The sequence below is a fragment of the Astatotilapia calliptera genome, chromosome 11 (genome assembly GCF_900246225.1).
Source record: "Astatotilapia calliptera chromosome 11, fAstCal1.2, whole genome shotgun sequence".
Classification (NCBI taxonomy): Eukaryota; Metazoa; Chordata; class Actinopteri; order Cichliformes; family Cichlidae; genus Astatotilapia; species Astatotilapia calliptera.
Window position 1 is genome coordinate 29902234 of NC_039312.1, and position 24701 is coordinate 29926934.

At 39.6% G+C, this 24701-nt stretch overlaps 1 protein-coding gene across 4 annotated transcripts in view; it reads left to right on the forward strand.

Moving 5' to 3' along the window:
- The window catches only part of sema6cb (semaphorin 6Cb), a 144990-nt gene that overhangs the window by 12970 nt on the left and 107319 nt on the right, over positions 1 to 24701 (forward strand). For all 4 annotated transcript variants that reach the window (XM_026183764.1, XM_026183765.1, XM_026183766.1 and 1 more), the window contains exon 2: positions 6371 to 6458. The gene's annotated coding sequence lies outside the window, so the exon portion shown is untranslated. The remainder of the gene's footprint in view (positions 1 to 6370; positions 6459 to 24701) is intronic.

A 24701-nucleotide genomic window follows, 5' to 3' on the forward strand; every position in this document is an offset into this window, starting at 1 on the left:
AAAAAAAACGAGGGGGGCTTCCCCTCTGTGTGAGGCACCCCGGATTCTTACTCGTTTGTGGGCCATGAAGTTATCAAATACCAAGTTTCCACAATATGGCAAGATTAAGAGGAAGGCCTGTTCAAATTGCAGTGTCTCATAGTTTTCTTTTGTTTGGTTTTAAGATTTTAGTCATTTAGACCCAAGTAGGTTTGACGTGGGTCAACCTTTCACAATGCAACTCTGTCCACCAGCAGCTGTCAGATCCTTCTGGAAAAATAAGGTTTGATCTCACAGGATAGTTTTTGTCAATGGAATTTAAATGAGTTTAAAAGTGCCACTGAGTTGGCAATATTTCTCCTGGATTACTAAGTATCAAACCCTTTCTACTAGGATTGTGACAATAGTAGAATTTCACATTTGATATCAATACCCAGGAAATACTCAGTATGACTTTGATACCAGATTGTCTGACTGTGCTATGTTTCTGTTGTCAGAATTTTGTTGCTGATCAGAGTTGGTAAAGTAGGGTGCCGCTCTTGTCTAGTTGCTAGTGGGCTTATCTCAGCTTCAGAAAGCTTGCAAATAGCTGTGATATAAATTAACACTGCCTGTTGACTTTACAGACACGCAGGACTCAACATTTGCTTTCTAGTTCCAACATTACTGTCATCATTTTTTGTACTATCCCCCACCTTAATGATAACTTAACAGATGGCTGATGTGCCAAAGGGGTAATTGCTATTAGTTTTACAGTTACTGTTAATGTTTGCAGTGTCTGTGTGAAGATATACAATAACTGGTAACGGGCGCTTTAGTGGTGTTGAAGTGTAAAGTGCTGTGTCAGCCTGGAGGCAAAGGTGGGATGCTGCAAATAGTAGTTGTTGTTTTTTTCCTACCTACTTATCTGTCTCATACAAGCAGGTAAAACAAAATGGACTAATGCAGAATTATTGTCACATGCATGGGGTTTGGGGTGTGTAACATATATTGACACAATAAAAGAGTGCAAACATTAGGCTTGGTGCCTGTTTTGTGATAAAACAACCAACTTCTTCCAGTGAAAGTAAAGTGCTATGCCATATATAATGGTTTTTATTGTTTGTTTCTTTTTTTAAAATATTTTTGCCATAAGTGTCTTTTTTGTAATTTCTTTTCCAAAGCGTCTTGAGAAGTAGATCTCTTCGATTTCTAAAGATCTTTCAGAAACACTTGACTCTGACCTATGAATCATCAAGCATATAAAAGGCACCTAACTCAAGGGATGGACCAGTGTTGTCTACCCATACCAGAAAACTTTTTAAATTGTATCTTTAGGCACTTTAGTAGCACTTTACTGCCTGGGACATAAATGCACAATTTGTTCCTATTTCTTTAGTTGAATCTATGAAAAATGCCAGAGATAATGACACACATGCACGCCATTCGAACTGGCATCAGAAATGACATCAGTGAAAGTGTGGCTGTCAAAAAGCCATTCTTAAGGAAAACTGGGAGAAAAGGCTGAACTGTTCCTGAAGACTACTTAAAGAAATGATTAAAAAAAAGTTTGCCTACAAGGGTTCAGGCTATGTTGAAGAATAAAGGTGGTCTTACCACATTTTCACTTTCAGGCTTGTTAGAATTGTACAAACTCACATTGCACATTTCAGTAAATCAATCTATTTTTCCAATTTTTGAGCAAAACATAAAGACAGTACTGTATGTTCCAGAAACATTGCTCTCTAACAATTCAAGTCATTAAAAAAAATAGCAGAATAACTTTAAGGCATAGTCGTGTGTGCATGTCAAACTGTCTTTGAACACATTTCAAATTTGTACTAACTGAAAAACTCGATATATTGACCTTTTTGTGAAAAAGTTCTGCACGAAAGATGGGGAATTAAATCAAATGTCATGTGCAAGTTTTATTGACTATATAATAGCAATTCAAAGCCGTTTATCAAGTACCAGCACCCCAACCGAGATCTAGTGCACTTCCTGCAGCGTACTACTGTGTTTGCCGCTCGTCAGTCAAAACCCCTCTGATTTGAAAATTAAATCTGTGAAAGAAGAGAGCTACTGACTGGCCTATGCCTAACATGTGCAGGAGACAGAGGTCAGTAACTCCATAGACGGCAGTCTATTCACAAGGAAGATCTTTTTAATTAGACTATGTTCTTTTAATTAACCAGCCAGCATAATATCTGTGTCCATTTGTCAGCCCTTTACAATGCTTAGCGGAGCAGGGTGAAAATACCTTCTTTTGTCTCCTCACTGTTTCAGAGATCCCTGCTTCCTATTATTATATATCATTGTTCACTGAAATGTATTTTTTCTTGTCTTTTAGATTAGCATGATAATACCCCCATGGAGGGGAGGAAAAGTGGTGAAGAGCTATTGCAGGACTGCTCGTCAGGCTCACTGTGTGCAAGACCGTGGTTATTATCATACTGAATGCACCATCAGTTAAGCTAACAGCCCAAATTTCGACATTTATCTCCAATATCATAGCCTGACTGTCAATTGCATAGGGAGCACTATGGTAAATTACAGGTTATGTCTTGCTCCTTGGAGCCTGGATCGTTCCCCAGTGTAATTACGTTATGCTAATTCTGCCCCCCATGTACTTCCCATGACAGAAAGAAGGCTTTCCAACTGTTCAGATATTAAGTAAAATATGAAGGAATAAATGTGGCGATTTACGCTACGGCATTGCTCGCGAAACCCAAGCACACCCCTTGTTTCTCCATGGAACTCTAGGGGATTGAGGAAAAGGCTCAGCTAGAGCTTGTAGCCATGTTTCCATAGACCGGTTCAGCTGCAGGTCAGGCTACCTTGAACTCCTCAGCTGGAATTATTGTGTCAGAGGTGGACAGGGTCAGGCCACGCTCCTCCCTTCAACACAAGGACTTTGTTAGTGTCGGACACGCAGCAGACACTGGCAGCACAAATCCCTGTCACGCTCTCGGAGTAGAACCCTGCATGGGTCAGAGGTTGTGTGTTAAGGGGGCATCCCCATTTCATGACCTGAATACTGATTGATTTCCTTGAATGGCTATCAAGGTAGGGGGCCTTGCCTAGTGATTGCAGGGACTGGTCAAATCACTTACCCTTACCCCATGTGGCGATTCGCAGTGAGAGAATGCGGTACAAGGGAAGGGAAAAGCCACTCTTTGTCACAACATGCGCAACTCCTCTGCTCAACTGTGTACCTCAGCGGGCGTATGTTTTCACTTTCCCTGAAACAAGACACTAGACCACATGTTTCCCTTTTAATAGGCAGCTGAGTGAGGAAAGGGCAGGAGTGTGGTCTGTTTGCCATTTGGTAGAAGATGGACGAGGCAACACTCCCTAGTTCCTCTGATAGATTTATTAGTTGTTCAAAATTGCACAACTGAAGTGGCCATTGACCGTTATATCAGTCATTCAATTAGCGGTGTTCAATGTGCTTGACAGTCACCTAAAAGGCTGAACAATTTTCTTTATTTTCACAGCCAGACGAGTAATTAATCATTCCTTTCAGTAACCATGTTCTGGTAAACACTAACCAGAATATGGCAACAATGCTAAAGTTGGAATAAACAATAAACAATAAACAAAATCAAAGGCATGATAAAATGAGCCCTTCAATTACTGTAAACTTTGTTTACCATAAACTGAATTTGATCTGTTAAAATGACTAGCACAGGGAGAGCAGAATAATGCACAGAACTGTGATTATGATTACTAAAAAGTTCATCCTTATAGAGTATCTGCAGTGGGACAATGCCATTTAAATGTCTCCCATCTCCTCAAGTGAAAAAGAAAGGTCACAAATAAGACTGAAACATGGCACTCATCATCACTATAAAACCTCATGATCCCTTGTACTGATGGGAAACCCTTTAAACCTGAGTTTCCCCCATCAGGGTGGATTTGATATTTGAAGTTGGCTTGTTTCTGCTTGAGGAAGCAGCACAACATGTCCTTGTGTCCTTTTACTGAACTACTAGTAAGTGAACACATTTAACAATGTTGTCAATTGTTCAACTAAAAAAATAATCTTACCCATTGTTATGATTTTGGTTGATCATGTTGTTAATGTCTGTGTAAATTAGTTGTAAAACGGCCTTATTGACAAGAGCTTGTGTATTTAAAAAAAAAAAAAAAAAACTAAAATATTAGTTTAAAAATAAGGTGAGAATAAGTTCAATGTGTGATTGGCCTAAATATTTTAGTGGCTTTCAGCTTTGAGTCATCACACGAATTGTCACAGCCCAGATCATACACTCTGGAGTGATATGAAAAGTGAATAAAAAAGCGAATAAATATTCCTACAGCGAACTCGGATGATTAACCAAAGGCTGAGAGTTAGAGAAGATGTGAGCGTTCACACTGAGGCTTTTTGCTTTCCGTGCAACCTGAAAGTTTGTGCTTTTTAGTATAATTAAATAGTAATTAAGAACTGCTAATCACTCCTCCCCACCATTGATCTGAAAAAATGTGCATGTGGTGTGTTTTGTTCATTGGAACTGAGAAATGATAGTGTCATCTCCAGTCTCATTGTGGTGCATTTCTTTACTTTGGTCACTTGAAAAGACGTTCCCCAGGCGTGAGCTTGGAGGAGTCGATATAACCGTAATTGATTCTTTATACTGAAATGACTAAAAGCTTGAATTTGCAAAAGCAAGCAAATAAGAAAAGAAGTAAACATCCAGTCCAGAGATGAGGCATCAATTTGATTACTCCTTCAGCTGTAGCTCCCAGTTGTGGTTTTGAAATTATTCTATTAGAAGGATCTAGTTTATGGGTTTTATTAAGAGCTGAGTGTGAGCCCAGACTAGTCCAAAGTTCTAATGATCAGGGATTTTCTTTCATGCTCGTCACACGCTCAGGACAGATTAATATAACACTAAGAAGAAAAATCTCTCTTTAATGTCAGGACTTATTTTTTGATTTTTTTTGTCAGTATTGAAAATGCAATTTAAACCGTTTGCAACCTTAGGTAATATGTTTGATATTTTATATATTTATGTAGCAATTGCCACATAATACTGAGTTGTATATTTTGTGGCAATTGCCCCCCTATTTCTAGACACGTTGCACGAATCTACCAGATGGCCTGATGTATGGTATTTAAATCTTCCTTAGTTCTGGTAAAAACACAAGAACACAGTACTGAAATCTTCTAGATGCATTTAGGGGCAATTTAAAGTCTTGAAAGTGCACCAGAGATAGCTTTGTAGCTCAGGCAAAGGAATTTGTTTTCCACAAGCCCTTATCTTCCTTTTGAAGTTTTGTGTTTTTTCTCAGACAGTATTGTAAGTTCCAACAAATACCAAACACAGATCCTTATTGTCAACATACCACTGATGCAAGAAAATAATGACCGCACGCCCAATGGTGTCACAATAGCTGGTATAGGCTGTTACTGATGCACAGCAGTTCTACTTTCCATTTGGGACTTGTGGTCCTTTTGTCAAAACAGTGAGAACTTGAGAGAGAAGAAAATATGCTGGCGAGCTGGCTATGCCTTAACCTTAACTGAACCATCATCAGCATGTGGCTGCCAGCTGGAGTGTTTGCTAATCCAGAGGATGCTGCCTCTGCAAGTCTTTCTGGGCTCTGCTACTTGAAATTTGCAGGGTGTAAAGGTCTAAACCTCAGTCATCACCATTTGTCTGAATTAATATTGGGACAGGTGGAGATCCAACTAGGTCATTATATTACACAGTATTTCACAAAAATGCTTAATAGTTATTGCTGGTTTAATAATTGAGACTCTACATACTCCCTATGGCTATATGATAAAGCAAATTAAATACTTTTGCTATAGGATCAGGAACTACATCCTTCTAAAAGAAAGATAATCACTTGTCAACTTTTATGCATCAGTGACTCAGAATTTCACATTTTACATTTCAGCTTTCAGCTCAGATGGAATTTTTTTATTTTTTTTTGGTAATATCAGGCTGTATGAAGCTCTGTTTAGGTTTGTGCACTGGCAAGGTGAAGACGTTTTTTCTGGGAGCAGACTGCCAGAGCAGATTGTGAGCTGAGATGCCATCATCAGATTTGGCAAGTTTGGGCTCTTGGATTTGTCAAAAGATTTTGTTCACTTATTGCAAAAGCAACCTGTTGTCATGCGAACAGCATTTCCAGCAACATCTTTTCCTCAGAGTTCAAAGCAAGTTGATTCACATTTTCATTTCACATTCTGGCATTTTTCTGATGAAAGTGAATAGGACACCCAGCAATGGATACTTGTCATTGTTATCTATACTTTGGCGTTTTAGAGATTTGTGATGGAGAATACAACATGACTACTATGACTGTTTTTCAAGGCTTAGGCAGCATCACCGTAAGCTGTCCTGCATTATGTCTGAGATGTACACAGATCTAAGAGGCATCTCCTATTTTTCATTCACAGATTCACTGACAGCTGGAGTGTGTACCAAGCTGGTCTAGTTACCTGTTTGGTGGATCACTGGATTCAGCAGAGTGTTTGAAAAGTTAAGGTAAGCTTTGCCGCTTCTTTCTAAAAGTGTGACTTTCTAAATGGATCCAATGTAATTAAAAGTTAAATAAGATTTGATTTGATGAGGCACGGAGTCACTATTCACTGATCTTTCAAATGCAGTATTTAGATTGAACTGAATATATGTGACAGTGAAAGTTCTACTTTCATGAGGCATCTACAGAGGATACTTAATTAATGGATGGTCTATGGAAACACTGCTACTGCTGCTTTTTTTTAAAAAATAGGTGATTGAACATACAGCACTGTATCTATCTAATTAATTTAATCAAAGGTAAGGAACCAGCTTTAACACATTTGCCATACAGCATTATCCAAGGACAAACTTAATTTAGTCCACTGGTTTTTAACTGGTGGGCTAAGCAACTGAATGAATATGCTATTTTTAGGTAAAGACTTTGCTGATAGTATTCCTTTATTCAATTAAAATATAATTTTTTTTCTTGCAAATCACATAAATTGTGAGGTGTTGAGCATGAACTTTTTTTGTTTTCGAAATAGGGGGCATTCATAAATTTAGAGAACCACTGATTTAGTCAGAGCGTGCATAAGAACCACATATTACAGTGATACGTAGAAAGTGTGACGGACTGAGCTCATGGTTTGAGTTTGCAAGTTGTCAAAATTGCTTGAGTGGTCAAGATTTCTATATTTCTGTTTTTGCTCTCACTGGTTTGAATTTGGTGAAGCTCTGTTAATGGCAGTTGTTGAATTTGATGACATATGGGACTGTTTGCCTACATTGCCAGAAAATGAAAATGTAGAGTTTGTCAGATTGCACAGCGCATTTGTTAGAATGGACAGATGGGAAATGGTTACTTTAAATCAAGAAGTTTTGGTTCCTTATGTTGATTTAGAGTGCTCACCATCACTGTTACTTAATGTCCTCAGGGGGAAAAATGTCCAAAGTCTCTTCATTCATCGATACTCGATAATTGCAAATTGGCACATGTCTGGTGTTGACCATGTCAATGTTTTCTGGTGCTGTGAGCTCTGTTGTCAGGTAGACAGGTAGTCAATGGGGAGAACAACTGAACAAATGCATCAGAAACTTGTAGCATCACTGAAAAGCTATTGTGTCTGGCCAAGCATTTCCCTTGTGAGCTTGAATGTGGACAGTAGAGGACAGGGCCAAGGAGTGCCGATGACAGGATGCCTCATGGGAAGGCTGGAGACAGATGGCTGGCCAGATGTAGCCCTGCTGTGACCTTGAAGGCATCTGAAGGTAAAAGCATAAAATGTCTCAAAAATGGCAGACAGAACAGCAAAGAAATGGGAGTGTTTTGTTGTGGTCTTCTCATGAGCTGTTTTGGTTTTTAGACTCGTTGTTATGTTCTTTGTTCTATTAGCATGTCATCATTTATGCTCCTAATTTTCTTTGCGGTGAGCTGAAGTTTTTGTGCACATCCGGTTTATTTTTTAGCTCACACTGTTGAGGGATTATTAGACACACGAGGCACTCACTTAGTTGTGCAGCTTTACGTTGAAAAACTTTTCTAGCAACCCTAAGAGTAAGATCTGATGTTGCAGGGAGGTAAAATTACTCAGGTTTCAGTTCATAGTCATTTTCACACATGTACTGCATACATTTTTGGAAGAAAAAGGTCAGCACACTGTGCACAATTGCCCTTTTGCACTTCAGGACCCACAGCAGGAGTTTTTGTCAGGCAAGGGTGCTGCCTCGGCAGAGTCTGCAGGAGGTAACCACTAGCTGGCTGTGAATTTGCTGAACTATTAACCATGCTGTTCCTGCATTAGTGCAAATCGTACAACACACAGACTTTGTACTATGCAACTCTCTGCATAAAGACCATTTAATGTATTTAATGTTCCAGCAAACTGTTTTGGATGTTTGCACCAGCATCAGAAAATGTCTAGAAAAGTACTGAACTGCATTGTATGTGTGAATACAGATGCATGATGGACTTATGTATGCTATTTTCCATAGTTTACTTTTACTGTTATTCATGCCAGTTAATAATAGACAAAGAAACTGAATGTAAACATAAGTTAAGAGTCTTGTTCATCTTTGCTTCACTGTACAATGTTGGGCTCTCTAAACACTGGGAAGTATCAGGTGTCAGCATGCACATTCTTAAACCCAGTGTTTAAAGGTTTCTGTGAGAATATCTTATTTGGTCATGTCTTCTTGATTCTCTCTGGATCGTGGAACTTTATTTTAAATTTGGAGTGAACTTTCCACTGTTGCTGGCTGAACAGTAGTGATTTTATGTCAATACTAGAAGAGACACACTCCTGATGCAATTCAAGCAGCAGACTGTGAAGCAAACGCCACCAGCAGCCCGATATTGTACAGGCCTCTGGGGCTTTGAGCACAGCAAAGGGACAGCCTTGATCAGAGCTGGGAACTGGATGGTGAGCTGAGGGTGGGGGGGTTGCTGTGAGAAATAAGAGGAGATGGAGGAGGGTAGAGGTGTCAGGCGAATAATTGGGGTGAGGAGATCTCAGGGGTGGATAGAGGGAAGCTTTATTAAGACCGCTCAAGTCTGATGTGCTTGCATGGCCGCCTAGCTCTTCCTCACGCACCCACGCCTATGGGCCAATCCGCCGTTTCCACAAGAGACTCTGTAACAACAAAGGGATGAAGGCCAAAGTCCTCAAGCTCCTTTCAGTCACAGATAAGACAAAAGACCCCATTACTTGAAAAGCGCTGATGGGAAAGCAGCAGTATATGGATCTGCCTTTTCTTTTAAACCAAGGCTCATTGTTGCTTCTTTTAAGCTATGCTGCTGTTACTTGCTGCTGTATTATATCCTGAGATCCTGTAGATTTACTAAGTTCGATGAGGTGCTGGTAATGTGTTTGTTGTTGTACCGTAACTGGTGAATGCTTGATAGTCTTTTTGAATTCCTCCGCTCGTAGAGGAAATGTCCTGACCTCTTTGCTAAGTTCCTCTGAAATGCACGCTTTTGTCATTAGCTCACTGTGACACATTTAGACACGTACTTAGCACACTGCACAATACGGTCTGCTTTTAATGCATTTTGTTTGTGATACAATGAATGCACAACTTGCAAATGTACAAGCTCAAAGTGCAGACAAATATTACCACTTAATATGGATAAAAGATGAGTAATCTCTTTTGTTTTGCCTCACAATAGGAAAACAAACTTTCCAGGGTGACCGTGACCGATCGTATCAAGTGTGATGGTGAGATTAGGAGCTTAACTGCTTATTTTCCCCTGCTCTGTGAACATTGAAATGTTACTTTTGAGTCAATGAAGTTCCCATATCAATAATTGAATCCTTTGTAGATGCGTGCTTCCTTGAGTTTGGTATTCTGAAAATGTTTGCAGTTTCACAAAAGCAGATTTTTGTGAGTGACACAACAAGGATTTTGAGTTGAAGCAGGAGGCGGTTATGGGGAGAATTAGCGGCCTCCCCCAGTTCTCTGCTGTAAATTGGTTTCTGTGGAAGTCATGAAAAAGGGGGCTTGGAGGTCTGTTTTCTGCTTCCTTAGTAGCTTGCTAATCCCCCACGGCTCTGGCTGGAGGGAGAGCTGCTTGCACATATACAACCGTTGTGGAAAATGGCGTTTCTCCTCCTCCAGCCCTCTTTCGTCCTCTTTCCACTCGGTCCTGCAGGGCTTGGCTAATCCTCTGCCTGGTCATGGCAGGGAGATTGCAGCCTTTTTCAAAGCTGGCTGGACTTCAAAGTTACAAGGATACAGGGACTAGAGGAGGTGGGAGAAAATTGGGTCCACCGCAAGCAAAGACTGCAAGGGGTTCACCTCAGCTATTTCTTTTGCTGTTTATGAGGTGACACTGAAGAATTTGTGGTCTCAAAGGAGAGACTTTGTTGATCGTAAAGACAAGACCTTAGAGGTGGTGGCTTTTTTGGATTATGATTTCTATATAAAAAGAAAAAACAATACCCTTATGCAACAATGTGGGGCACCAACATGCAAAGTAATAATAGACACACAAATGATGCAAGATTCGTGATAAAAACACTAAAAGCTTATGTATGCTTTTACCTCTTTAGAAAATCAATCATGTTAGGGTTTTTTTTAACTTTTGTAAGAACTACTGCCAAAATGCACAACGAAAAGGGAAGTGGTATTTTTTTCCCTATTATTTTAGAAAGTGTGTTTACTTTGAAAGATCAATAGATTTTGAACTCTTTTCTCTACGCGTTCCTTTTATGTTGGCCGAGTTTTATCAGGTTGTCATCAATTTAGCATTGCCCAGTTGGACTCACAGGTGCTCAAGATTTTGGTTCTGTCATTAGACTAGTCTTTGTTAGAGCTTCAGCACTGATGTTTTGTGCCAGTTTTTTTTTTTTTTTTGTCCATTACTCTTTATTCTGCTGGCAAATTGTCTAATTTGCTGGAAATGCCTTTGAATGCTGATCCTTTGTTAAATTCTCAGATGACAGAGAGATTAGAGTGAGATCATTCCAGATGAAGAAAAATGTCTGCTATTGAAATTTTGTGTAGTAGTGTGTAGTTGGCTTTGTGATGTGTTGACAAGCACTACGCATGTTCACTCTGAAAAGTCAGACGGGAACTTAATTTGCATGTGAGTTTGCATGTGTGTTGCGACACACATCTCGTGGCAACAAAGCTCTTTGCATCCTTGAAGCCATAATGTCTCAGTTTGTGTTTAAAAATGCTTTTTTACTACTTGGAATAGATTAATATAATGAAATTGAGAAAAATGAAAGACACACTTCAAGGATATACTTTTAAAATAATTCCAATTCTTATTTGCCAATGTCAGAAATCAGTTTTAAGTAGTTTTACATAAGTCTTGATAGAAATTACTCAAAATGGCTTGTAAATCCCTTTTTTTTTTCTTTTTTTTTTTTTCTTTCTTACAGACTTACTTGGTATTTCAGTAGACTGCTGATCCCAGCTGTCCTTTAATTTAAGAAAATATTGGCTAAAAACAACCCAAGAAAAAAACCGAGTCAATGGTCACACTGTATTTCGTCTTTCTTTAAGCTACTCAAACCCTTTAGGCCATTGTGTATCCTTCTTTATTTGGATTTTGTCTGGCTTTTTAAATATAGCTTTTAAAAAAATATTTTCATGGCTTTAATAACTTATTTTATTTAAGGTCTTGACTACAAGGAACCAGGATTGCAAGTTTATTGGTACTCCCTATTCACCATCAACATGGTAATTACTTTAAGTGGACTCTTGGGGAGGAGGAGGCACAGGGTTAGAATTTTACATGATTCCCTGTTTTGGTGTTCAGGGAAGTGTGCAGTCAATATATATTGCGTCAGTCAGATCTAATTCACACCCCTTTAACCAAGCGGGTGCGAGATGTCAATAAGCTTTTCTAAGCTTCACCCTGGGGTAACCCTTCATGAAGGTTGGTTAGTTTTAGCTCAACTAGGAGGATTATGTAATTAACCATGGTTTCCTTAGTAACTGCTGTTATGGAGTTTCATTGCGTTCATTTTATGTCATTAGTACCGCTTACTTTAAATGGATTTTAGATGCTATCAATATGCTCATGGTGCAGAAGACCTGCAATCTGCTTACTTTGGTCTGAACCGTAGCAGAAAAGTTTAATGTGTTTTTGTTTTTTTCTTATATGCTTTAAGGTTTAAATGGTTTAATTTTGGCATATTGAGCTCAGATAGCACTGGCCGATGGCTTTGAAACAAAGGTTGGTGCTTACAGGAAAGTTTAACAATCTGAGTTTATGTGTACTTCTATGTTAAAGAAAAAAATTATTATTATTATTATTATTATTATTAAATGGAGAGGGATCACATGGATGTCAAGTACACAGCTTTAGGTTTTATTGGCATCCACCCTGCAGGTACAGTAAATGAAGTGATTTTATAATTTGCTTCCAAGAGATGCACTTGGGCCAGGTGAACTTCTTATTCAAGCCACATTATAAAGGTTAAAACAATGTCAAAGATGTATCATATGGAGGCGTAACAAACTATTACACGCCTAGTTAACATCAAAAGTGCAAACAGTCATGTAACAGAGTGAGTATTGTCCAGGAGGTCTGTGGATTCCCTGCTTTCTGGCTCCTTTATTGTGTGGGTCAAACCACACCAACCTTCCAAACTTGACCTGCATTTTGATTGCAACTACATGCTGTGAAGCTTTGTGACTAACATGTTTCAGCACGCTTGCATTGACATTTTGTTACACAGCTGCCAAAGTGTTTAAAACTGATGCCCTGAGGACAGACGAACTCAAAGGGTCAAAACATAACCAGCTATGTTGTCTTCTGGGTTAATGATGGGCAGAGTTGTTTGATTTGGAGATGTAACTTTTCAACTTCCAATGAGATTATTATATTTTTTACTGCGAAGAGCATGCCGTAACTGCTGCAGAGCAGGAGGCACTTTATCCGAGAGCCTCTCATATTTCTTAAATTGATGTTTACAAATTCCCTAGGTGGGGCATTAAGGAAGATTGGTATATTAATTGCCATCGCATGCCATCTAAACGGGTAATTGCAAGCTGTTTGCTGGAATGCAAATGTGCTCAGCTTCAGTTTGATGGAGCTTGTTTATTGAAGTGCTGGTCGCTGACAAATTAAGATGGTTAAATTGATGCCCTTTACTTTTAAGTAATCAGTTTGTTTGCTGATTGTTGTATTAGAGTAATAGCAATTTGCCATTTTTCTTTTTTTTGGGCATATCAACACATTAACAACAGCTCAGTGGCAAAAAGGACACGGTTGGGACCTCTGTGTGCTACACTAACAATTATTTTCATTATTTGTTAAACCTCCAGTCATTTTAGATTATTTATTCAAATGTTTAGAGTAGCTGTTTGAGACTTTTGGAAATGAGAACCTCTAACTTATCTGAGAACTATGACTTTTACTCGGGTGTTTAACATATAACAACAACAGAATGTAACAAAACAAAGGAGCAGATGAATTAGTTTGTATGGAGTACATTCCTCTTCCATTTGTGTTGTTACTGTTTTGAGGCTGAAATATTAAGTATCGAAGTCCATAGCTACATGAGTTAACCCATAATTACTCGTATGTATAACAATGCCAGCCCTACAGATGGTTGTGATTTATTTGTTTTTTATTATTGTCTTGCTCATGTATATCAAATTGAGGTAATATTTTTTTGGCTACATCACCACACTCTGTGAGCAACTAATCAACTCAATGTTTCATCACGATAACTCATGCACCCCAGCTTGTAAATTGTTTTTTCCATATCCCGGGGTTCAGCAGTGCAACTGTAAAGTATGCAAATGTGATTTACTTGCATAAAAATACATTCTGAGCCTCTTGGGTATTCTTCCTCAATAAAAGTGTTTATATCTATGAGAACCAATGAATATGAATGACTTAGTTTTTTTTTCATTTCTTATCTTATAAAAAAGACATTTACCTGAATGCCATTTTTCTCTGCACCACTGTGATTTGAGTTAAGCTACTTTCAGCCATCGTTACCATGAGACTGATCATGACTGATGAATGTCTGTTGTAGTCAGCTTAAGATATTGGCATCCCCCTCTGTTCCAGAACACCTCAACACCTACCGTTTTTAATAATATTGGCCGTCCCATATCTTTACATATGTGTGGGTGTTTGAAATAAGTTCATTTTCATTCATCCCTTCTCGGCGGGCTTGACTCCTGCACTTAGTATCCAATTTCTGCCCATTTGTGGGCGTAAGCAGCAGAACACTCTTTCTACAGCTCCCGTTCGCTTCCTGAATTTCTCCACACATCAGCACACACCGTCTGCAGGGCTGATCCATGGAGAGGGGGGTTAAGCGCTCTCCTCATAAGCACCTGTGTACCTCAAAGATCAGGGGATGAGAGTGGGCGGGTGGGATAAGAACAGAAGGCGAGGATGAAGCAGTTGAGAGGGTGAGGAAGGTGATTACTGAGGGCCAGCTTCAGAGAAAGTGGCACTGGGAAGAAAAGATGATAGAATTCTCTTTTCATTGTGGTACAGCTGAACCATTTCTCTCACACACACACACACACACACACACACACACACACACACACACACACACACACACACACACACACACACACACACACACACACACACACAGTTATTTGTCAGTCCTTTCTTCCTGTTTGCGGTTATTTTCAATCACTCCGCCTGCCTCTTAGAGCCCATCGGCCTGTCCTCTTTCTTGTATTTCTTTTCACCTTTGTTATCATTTCACTCTTCAACTTCTGTGATTGGAGAATACTGAGCATCAATGATCTAATCTCATCCCTATTCATCACTCTAGGGCCTCCCTTTCCCTTTTTCCCCTCCCTTTCGTCAGTCCCCACATCACTCAGTACACAACTTGCCGCCTCTGCTTTTTACCTCTTTGTTTCACATGTTTTGTTTAGCTTTTAAGTCCCCTTTTTACTCATCCGACTGACTTGCCTACCGTAGAAAAGTTGACACGGCATCACAAGCAAAAGGCTTGGTAAGCTTTTTAGAGCCAGTCACGGTGCACCATTTCCCCCATCTTAATTACTGCTGAAACAAGCAGCTATGGGAAGTTTCAGCACTGGTGGACCCGTCATTACTGACAATCTCCCAGCCTTTATCTGCCATAGCTAAGACGCTCTTGCACTGCGGGGCTGTGATGATTGCTTTACTGAGCTTGGGTAAGAATACGGGGGGGGGAAGAGGATGATCAGAGACTGTGCAGTTGGAGGTTTTTCATAACGGTGAGAGTCATAGCAGTGAAGCTAAAACCCTTAAACTTAAAAAAAAAAAAGTATTTTAAACCAAATGCTGCCCAAACCCTCCAAACCACCATCTCAATGTCCATGGTGATTTAACACTCTCCAGCTCCAAGAGGAGAACTTCAAATCTATTACACTCACCCTGTCTCGTCAAGCATGCTTTTGCTGAGGTGTCCAGCTCTTGGCTCCCAGCCTCCTGTCAACACAAGGCGCTAAAGAACACCAGATTGTTTGTGCCCTTCAGATGAAGGCATCAGCACTTGGAGCTCAGGATGTCAGGAGTCATTTACTTGTCCTCAAGCAGTGTTTGCATCAACTAGCAAACCTATTACTTATCAGTTACAAACCAGTTCTTAAAGCATCGTGTATGAGTGGATTGAGACCATGATGCAATTTGGAGCTTTTAACTGTTTTAAGGTTTCTGTAAGGAGAACTGTTATGCTCATGTATTGATTTTGTGACTCCTAAAAAAATATATAGATATAGAGATATAGATATAGATGTATAGAAAGAAAAATAAATAAAAATCTATTTCATACTTTGCTGTGGTGCAGCTCTTTCACTGCTCTAAACACATCATTCTCACTTCCATCCCCCTCCCTTTAAGACAACTTCCCTCTGATTGGATGTCACAGACAGAATACTTGAGCAGTAGGTGTAGCTTCTGGACTCGCAGCCAGAAATGGTCTGAGATGACCATATTAATCCTGCCTGTTCTCACTGACATTGTGCTGACCCAGTTCACATATTTTACTGAGCCAAAAAACTGCCAGAAACACAAAATAATTGGAACAGTCTTGAGCTTTTGAATAGCAAGAATAACTTGCACATACTCTGACTAGATTATTTAAAAAAAAAAAAAAAAAAAAAAAAAAAAAAAGAGGGGTTGCTGAGGCGCTCTGTAACACCGTTTTATTCTAAACAAATGTATTATTGGAGCAATTCAGCAAGCAAAACAGACTGATGTGCATTGACTTCCAAGTCTTCAGCAGGATCTCTACGTCTTTGAAACTCGTTACGTTTAATATAAACAACTATCATATATATATGTGAGAAAATAGGCCCACTATAAAGGTTCCCTGTTCCTTTTTTTGGAGTACACGTCCAGTTTGCAGAATAATGTATGAAGTCCAAAATCAGTGAATTGTATAAAGGCCTAACATGTGTATTTAAAAAGATTTTGAAAAACAGATCAGAAGTACTTGTGATATGTCTCAGAAATAAATGATAACTTGGAAACGTCTGTATCTGCAGAAAGCTTTTTGCTCAATATTTCTTGGGTTATTTACATTTGACGAAGCATGACTCATTGCTTCGAGAAACTGTTAAGTCTGGCATTCTTTGTGGTTGAATTGTTATTTCAGAAGCCTTTTCTTCCATTTTTAGGAAACAAATGTATTTCTGGCTCTGAGATGAGTCACTAAATGTGAACATAGTGATAATCAATCCGTAGTAGTAACCCAAAGGCTCTGGAAATGTTCGCCGCTGTAGACCAACCAACTGTTTTCACCAGCCATTGTGCAGCATATAGTCTACCTTCTGTGCTCACTGCTTGTGCTTCAGTGTTCCATGAAATAACTTGGCTAAATTTGCAGGCTCGTGGGTGTGTGATTGCATGCAAGTGCGTGTTTGTGCGTGTGTGTGTAGAGCTCCATCCGCTTCCAAATGGACGTGGGACTGTGCTAAAAAGGGAGAAGTGAGGCAACTGCTGGCAAAGAGCAACTGCGACCCAGCAGGTGGAAACAGGTGTCATTACTTACCTGCCTGGCTGTTAGCACCTGCCCCCAGGTGGAAAAAACCTGTTCTTGAGAAAACAACCCAGGTAGAGGGACACAAGGGAGTGAACCTTTTTATTTTTCCATTCTGTAAGCTTGGGCGGGCTGCATTTCTTCTTAAGTGTATTCTTGTGGTCATTGTGCTTCACACAAGCTTGAAAAAACAACTTCAATGCACAGCCTTGCTGTAATTTTGAGTCTCAGAAGAAAGATTTGGAAATTTACCATAATTTTATTTCCACAACTTGGAGCCGGACTGCAGATTTATATACTTCCTTAAACAACTTCAGAATAACTTTGAAAGCCAGTATTTCACATCTTTTGCCATTCATCTCAAGTTCACATTTTCTGACTATACTGTTTTTACTGTACTGAAACTAGATGATGGCTTGTATAGTGTATATTCAATTTGTTTAAGCTCTGTTACCAGTTTTTACACTGCTGATACTCTACCACCCCATAATCTCATAAATTACTCATCACTTGATTTCTACTCAGAGGTCACATGCATAATTCAGAAAACATACATAATATCATAAAGGAGTAGATTGAAATTCCAGCATTATTGGTGTTTTGTCTCCTTCTAAGCTTGGGTAGAATATGTAAAAGTGCAGCATGGGAGTTTATTTTTACAAGTAGAGCACAGTGGGAGGATTTTTTTTTTCTCCCCGAGGTTGTTACAGTCTTCTCAGTTCTCTGCACAAGCTTTGGATATGCTTTCCAACTGCATAATACCAACTCCAACCATGCCGGTGTTGTCTCAAGGGCAAAACCTGAATAGGCAGTAGCTCGCTGCCCCGTTGATGGATGAAGCTCATCCATGTGCCAAGTTCAACAAGTCACCCGCTCTTCCCTTGCCATGCACCCCTTCAGCCTTTCTTTCAGCATACTGGTCTGTGTGCCCCCTGCTATTGCACTCATCTTCTCCCTTTTCAAATGGTAATAAAACTGAACCATGCTGGAACTCTTCAGCTAGGAGTGAACTCTCTCTTCTCAGAAGAGAAATTATGGATGGTCATGCAGAGTTTTTAAGGTTTGGCCCAGCAGGCACCAAAAATTTTCCTTGTGGCCGAATCATTTTGGCCACAGTCTAGGCAGCTTACCGCAATACACCACGGGTCTCTGGCTATTGTTATTATGCATAATGGAACAAAATCCAGTTTCAGTGCCCTCTCTGCACACCCCCTCCCCTCACTCTCTGCTCCACAACCACTAATGTAGGGGATGTTGCCTGGCTTCTGCATGCTAGTGTGCTGACAACTGCCCATATTAAATTAAATTTGCCTCTTGAGCAACATAAACAACTCACATCCCCCCCCCGCCCAATCAAAGCCTGTTTAGCCAAAGGACAGACATTGACGATCAAAAGCTGAGCTCCAGCAAGGCTGCTCTTGGTGTGTTTGGCTTGTGGAAAGCGTGGACACGATCACACATAAAGTAGAGAGAAAGAAGAAACATAAATTTGCATCTGTCTTCTATTGTTTCATGGTTCCTTGTCTACTCATCCCACAGCCATCAGCTGTCAGTACACCTGCCAGATAATATAAAGAAAGCTTTTTTTTTTCTCCAGAGCTTTTTTTTCCCCAGAGTTTTAACAGATGCAGCAGTTTCAAAATATTTAAAAAAAAAAAATGTACAAAGCAACAGTATTTGCGTCAGTCTTAATTGTTGTGGAACATTTTCTTTCTATAGTTCATCAAAAGGGTGTTGCAAAAATGCAGTGTGACAAATATTCATGACTGCTCTGAACATAAAATATTAAAGGTGCGCAGCTGTGGTGCATTAGAGGTATGCATTACGACTGTGCCATTGGCAAAGGTGTAAAATATTGCCCATTACAGCAAATAAATAACAGGGCATTGTTAGAAATAACAGAGCGGTGCAATCAGCTGCTTCTGCAGTGAGCCTGTCATCCTTTGGGAAAACTGCAACACCGCCTTCTTGGACTGCTCCACTCCTTATTCTGGCTTGCAGCCTCAGTTTGCGCACTGCACATGTATTAGATTTCCACCTGCTGTTGCTGGTTCTACTTATAGTGACCCTTAAGCTCACAGCAGATCTCCATAGCAAAAGGCAGACTGATGTCACCAAATGCCATCCACAACAGTGGAATGGAACCACTGTAGCTCCTATGCTCTATACATTTTTAAAAGTTGTAACGTCCGCCATTTTCTTTGAGTATTTATTACACGGCGTGCTTCTGGGAAAAGCCTGTTCTAACGTTTGAGTCTAAGGTTTATTTTGTTTTGAGTTGTCTTTCTGTTTCTCATCATTTCAGTTTATTTTGAAAAATCTCAACAGGATCTTCAGCTCTATTGTGAAAGGTTTATGTGGAAAATAAACAAGCGGACGGTGGAGCCACACGCTGGGTTTACCGTTGTCGTTACTTATGACAACGCGTAAAAACAGTGGCTTGTCCATTCGTAGTGTAGTTATTTTAAACATAAGAGAAAGAGAGAACTTTAAGAAATGAATATAGCCACTACAGTACCATCAAAACGATGAAAAAATATTGCCGTAACAGTTGATTTTTGGGACACCACGAAACAACGATGGTGTAATTTGAAACGATAGACGTTTTCACATCTTCATCCGATATATATCGTTATATCGAACAGCCCTGTTTGATTTGTTGATTACAAATGTGATTGACGTATAAGGACTTAGGCCTGAAGTAACAATCGAAAGTATCAAGTTTGCAGCAAGTGCAAAGTTAAGATTTAACATTAAAACTTAACATTTAAAGGCTTGTTTTAGGGCTTCTGTCCCTAATTCTTTGAGTCCTAATCTTCCGTGCCTCACAGTCATTAAATGTTCATGTGTGCTCGTGGTTGAGGTTTAAAATCACTTCCAGGTGCATGAAGATTTTCAATGAGGCAGCAAAAGCGTTGGCTTCTGTCTGTCGCATTGAACTCTTGCAAAACTGGTTAGTAGGACGAAGTCTGAGATGCATTTACCATATGTTGCCTGCCAGTTCTTCTTGAAGGTTTGACTTTGCATAGAGCAATAAAGTACTCACAGCACTGGTCAGCAAAATAAAGTGATATCTTTTTCTTTCTCTCTGTAAAAGAGACAGAAAGAGAGACAATCTTGGCAACACTTAATTTTCAAAACAGCCAGACGTGTCCATGAAGGCAAGGCTACACCCTATTAAACATTGAGATGAAAAGCACTTATTAAGTTCTTGTCAACATAAATAAGTTTAGGCGTGTGCTGTGAGCCAGCAACTACGGTATAAACCAGTTCTTGGCCAGTTTCCAAAGCTGTTGTAGTGAGCAGCATTTACTCATGATCGATTGTCAGCTGATTTTTGTTTTTAAATCCTTCACGAGGTTCAGGGTTCCTCCGAAGCAGCTTCTTGTAACTCGGCTTCTATCTTTCTTATACTGCACATGTGAAAGGCCACAAGTTCCTAGAGTTCATGTAGGGGAAAAAACACAAGAGTACAAGAGTCCAGCGCTTGTTCCTGCAAATAACACGAAACAAATTGGATACAGAGACAGAGGCTGTTGAGAGAGGACAAGCCAGACTAGATGACCATCTAGCCCTTGCAGTGTCAGTGACCCAACCAATATGCTGTTGATCTTTTTCCCTTAAATAACTCCAGTCTTTATTGCTACAGCCTTTATCAAAACCTCAGATCATGGAAGAAAAACTCTGGGTTGTAAACAGTGGGTTGTTCGCTTGATTACAGTTGCGTGCTTGTGCTAGTGTGTGCGTGAGTGGAATCTTGTTGATTGTCTGCATGAGCTGATTGGTGGTGATTTGTGCGAGGGAGGGATGGAGTGACAAAGTAAATTGAGGCGGGGAGTGGAGTTGTTGACTGCCAAGTTGTAGGCTCACTGTATAACTTGTCTGCAGCTTGCTACATAAGTCATGTTTTTTCTTGGGGCTTTTCATAGCACAAAAAGGCAGCAAAGCAACAACTAGGGTCCTCTCAAAAGACATTAATCTGAAGCTGGCACCGCTCTGAAATGATCACCTCTCACTTCATATGTCTTTATTATGGTTTAACAACCCTCTAGAGTTGAAGATTGTTCTGTTTGTTTGGTTCTTTGTTTTCTTTCTCAATAATTAAAGCCTGAGGTTAAGCAACACAAACTTGCCTTTTAAAAAAAAAAAAAAATAAATTCTGTTTGGGGTACCTATTGGGACTAAATATTGGTTCACAGTATGAAGGAAAGCAGCACTGTATTCAGCTACAGCCATGCCTCCCAGTGGTGCTGCAGCATTGTCACTGCTACTGGATTTCAACATGGAAAACACGGCTACTCTCGCAGAATCCAGGCGTGTGTTTAAGAAGTTTGCAAAACAATGCCTGAGTGCCTTTTTTAATGTCTTTTTTTTCTTTTTCACAGTTTATTACTTGTGTAAAACTAAGAAATACAGAAACAATCAGCTGACATTTGTCCAGGAGGGAAATTCTAGGGCTCTGTAATTTAGTCATTTGTGTAAGAGGGTGGCAGTTTGGAGATTTTTATTTATTTATTTATTAGGATTTTATTGGAAAACATTCCCACTCATATTTCCAGTGGCTTTGACTCTTAATTAAATGCAGCCTCTAAGCAACCTTTTAGAATTTATGAGTGTATGATGACAGAGACAAAAGAAATCCTGTCTCTTCAGCAGAAATATACACGTCTGATGGTTTAATGCTACATTCATGCAAATATTGCCTGCTGTCCTTGTTTCAGCTCAACTGTTTGTTCTTTCATTTTTTCCTCTTTGCTTCTCTCTTTGGTACCCCTCCCTTTCTCTTCTGTTCTCTGCTCCTCCCTGTCATCACCTTGGCAAAAACCCTTTCACAGGCCCTGAAACACTTAATTGACTTTTCATTGGCACAAGCTGTAATTGGCTTTTAATCACTGTTTTACATCATGTTTTGAAATTCAAATCAGCAGTGTCAGCTCAGAGAAAGGGGCCTCTTCAGTGCTTTGCTGTCATTCACGGATGCTACAAGAGGAGCATCTCAGTATTGATGGCATGTTTAACATCTTTCACTTGCTAAGTGAGTGAACGGAAACTTCAGGGTTTGTGTATAAGGTCCCTTCTGCAAGCACCAATCTACAGACTGAGTGATACTTGATAGAAAACATTTGGTTTCGCTGTGGCTCTTTCTGACAGGCAGCAGTTATGAGACGTTAGCATCATTTGCACAAGAACCAGGTAGATGGTGCCTTTCTTGACCTCTCTCACCATTTAATGCTAAAAGAACCCAAACAAGTTCTGAGTATCATAAAACTAATATGTCATATCCCAGTACATGCAGTGGAAAATAATGGACAGCTTAATTTATGTAACAGTAAAAAGCAAAGGTAAGTCATAAATACGTCAGCAACCTCAAAGTGTGCATTGTGTTATGCAAACAATGCTTTTTTTTTTTGCTCTTATGGTGTCTATAATGTAACTATACAGAGAGAAATGTGTATATAGGTTTATAAACTTGCCATGGATTTGGCTGAAGGCCACGTCAGGCATGAAGATGTGCATTGTGAGCACTGTTCGATAAGTCAGGGTCAGTCTTCCACCTCCGCTCAACACTCTAAAAGCAGTTCCCACGCTCTCTGTTACCGATGGATGAGAGATGAGAGCAGCCGTGTACACTTGGATGGCATCAGTTTTACAGTACCCCTTTTGTGTGTGTGTGTGTGTGTGTGTGTGTGTGTGTGTGTGTGTTAATTTCTGTCTTTGTTCTGACCAACTGTGAGCCTGGCAGCAAAACCTGAGCCGTGCATCAAGATGCCTGTAAACTCCTATACTTCAGCATGGCCTGTAGTTATTTGTGCTTTGCTTGGATAGCAAATCCCTTCACGATTCCCAGCTCTAACCCTTTCTCACATTGGTTAAAGAGCCATAGGAGACAAGGATTAGCATACATAAGTGTTTTTTTTCTTTCTTCACTTTCTGTCTCCCTTTCAACTTTTAACTCCTTTGTTTTTTTTGTTTTTTTTTTCACATCAACCCTCTCTCCTCTTTGTCGATTCCTGTCACTTTCTCTATTTCCTCCTTTCATTTCCTCCTTTTTACTCCTTTCTGTGTTTTCACTCTCTCCTCTCCCTGGTGGCTGAATGATCGTGAGTGACGTTTAGCAACTCTTCAGCCGCCAGGAAGGCTTTGGGAGAGAGCCCACTCTTTTTAGAGCATCCGTGATGCTCCCCAACAAATTGTGACACTAAGACGAAATGTAAGCTGGCAGCCAGCGTGTAAACCGTTCAACTCCTTAGACCCTGGACAGTTTTTTTGCTCCACTGCTGCATAAGACTTATTTCATTCTCCTTTCACATTCCTTCGGCGCCCAGCTGGAGAATGGAAAATAATATTTTTTATTTATTTATTTATTTTTTTAACTTCTGGAACAGAGCAGAGGAAACCCTGTTGCTCGACAATCCCTCCCACCACAGCCTTTCAGCTGCTCCAGTGTCTTTCCTTGATTTAGGATGTAATTCAAAGATTTGCACTTAAATTCTTCGTTTTCTCACTCATTTCTGTCTCACCTCCACTAAAACGTTCCTTTCAGTTTTCATTATCATTGAACTGTCAGGACAAAACCTCCTTGTTGTAAATCACGGTTCTCTTTCCACCCCAGCAGGAGGGATTCATTTTCCAATTCACTTGCCACATGTGATTAAATTTGGTTGAATTGTGAGGGAGGCAATTATGATTTCAAGTAATTCATATATTACTTAACATTGAATAGTCTCCTTAGGTCATCATTCAGGCGCTATATTAACTTTAAATAATCAAAAATAATAAGACTGTGATAATGCACATTCTGAAACTGAAATGGGAACGCCGAGCATTAATATCTTTCGGGTTTGTCACTTGGCAGATTCATGTGTTATTAAACACCCAGTCAAATTTGAATGAATGGAAAAAATTAATTAGATCAAATGATTGAAGGTCTTTGCTATTTGCCAGTAGCTGATCTAATCAATCAAATGTTCTATTCTAGTTCATTAATTCTAATGTTCGAAACACTGTAAAATGCTAATGTTGTTGCTAAATCTTGATGTACATATGCCAGTTCATTATTTTTAATAGTCCCGTTAATGCTCAAAAGAATTACGTGGACTAAGTTGCCCATTTGTGCACAGCCCTAATTGGTACACTATGTGCAATTCTAGTATTTTATGAATAATACTAGCTTATTTTGAATTTGATGGAAATTCAGTTCAAATCAGCAAGTCTCACAACAGTTGGGATGGGGCAACAAAAGAGTAAAATAATAAGTGGCACTGAAATGAGAGAGCTGGAGGAACATTTTATAACAAACTGACAAAATGTCATTTAACCTAGTTAGCTCACTGGGTAAAAAAAGAAAGAAAAAAGAGCATTTTAGAGAGGCAAAGTGTTTCTGATGTAATGCAGGTTGAAGCTCTAGCATGCAGAGAAGAAGCCATATGTGACCATGATCCACGGGTCTCGGATTTGCAAGTCATTGCATTGTTTTTCTATAAAGCGCCCACACTTTTTTGGATTTGGGATGTACATGAGCAGTGCATCAGTAGCTGTGGGTTGGGATGATAAATGCTGGCAGTGAAGATGGTTTGTATGAGCTTATTTAATTGTAATAAGGGGATAATCCTTAAATTCCAGCTGGCTTTAATAAAAATTAGAAGTTCCTAATGTAAAATGGCCACAGTATGGTTTCAGTGTGGCTCGTCTGAGCTGCGCTGTCCTGGTGAATAAGGGCTAAAATTCCCAAAAATAAAATCTGTAGAAAAACCCCAAAACATAAAAAGTCACAGTGGTAGAAGTTTTTTGTGGTGCTAACACA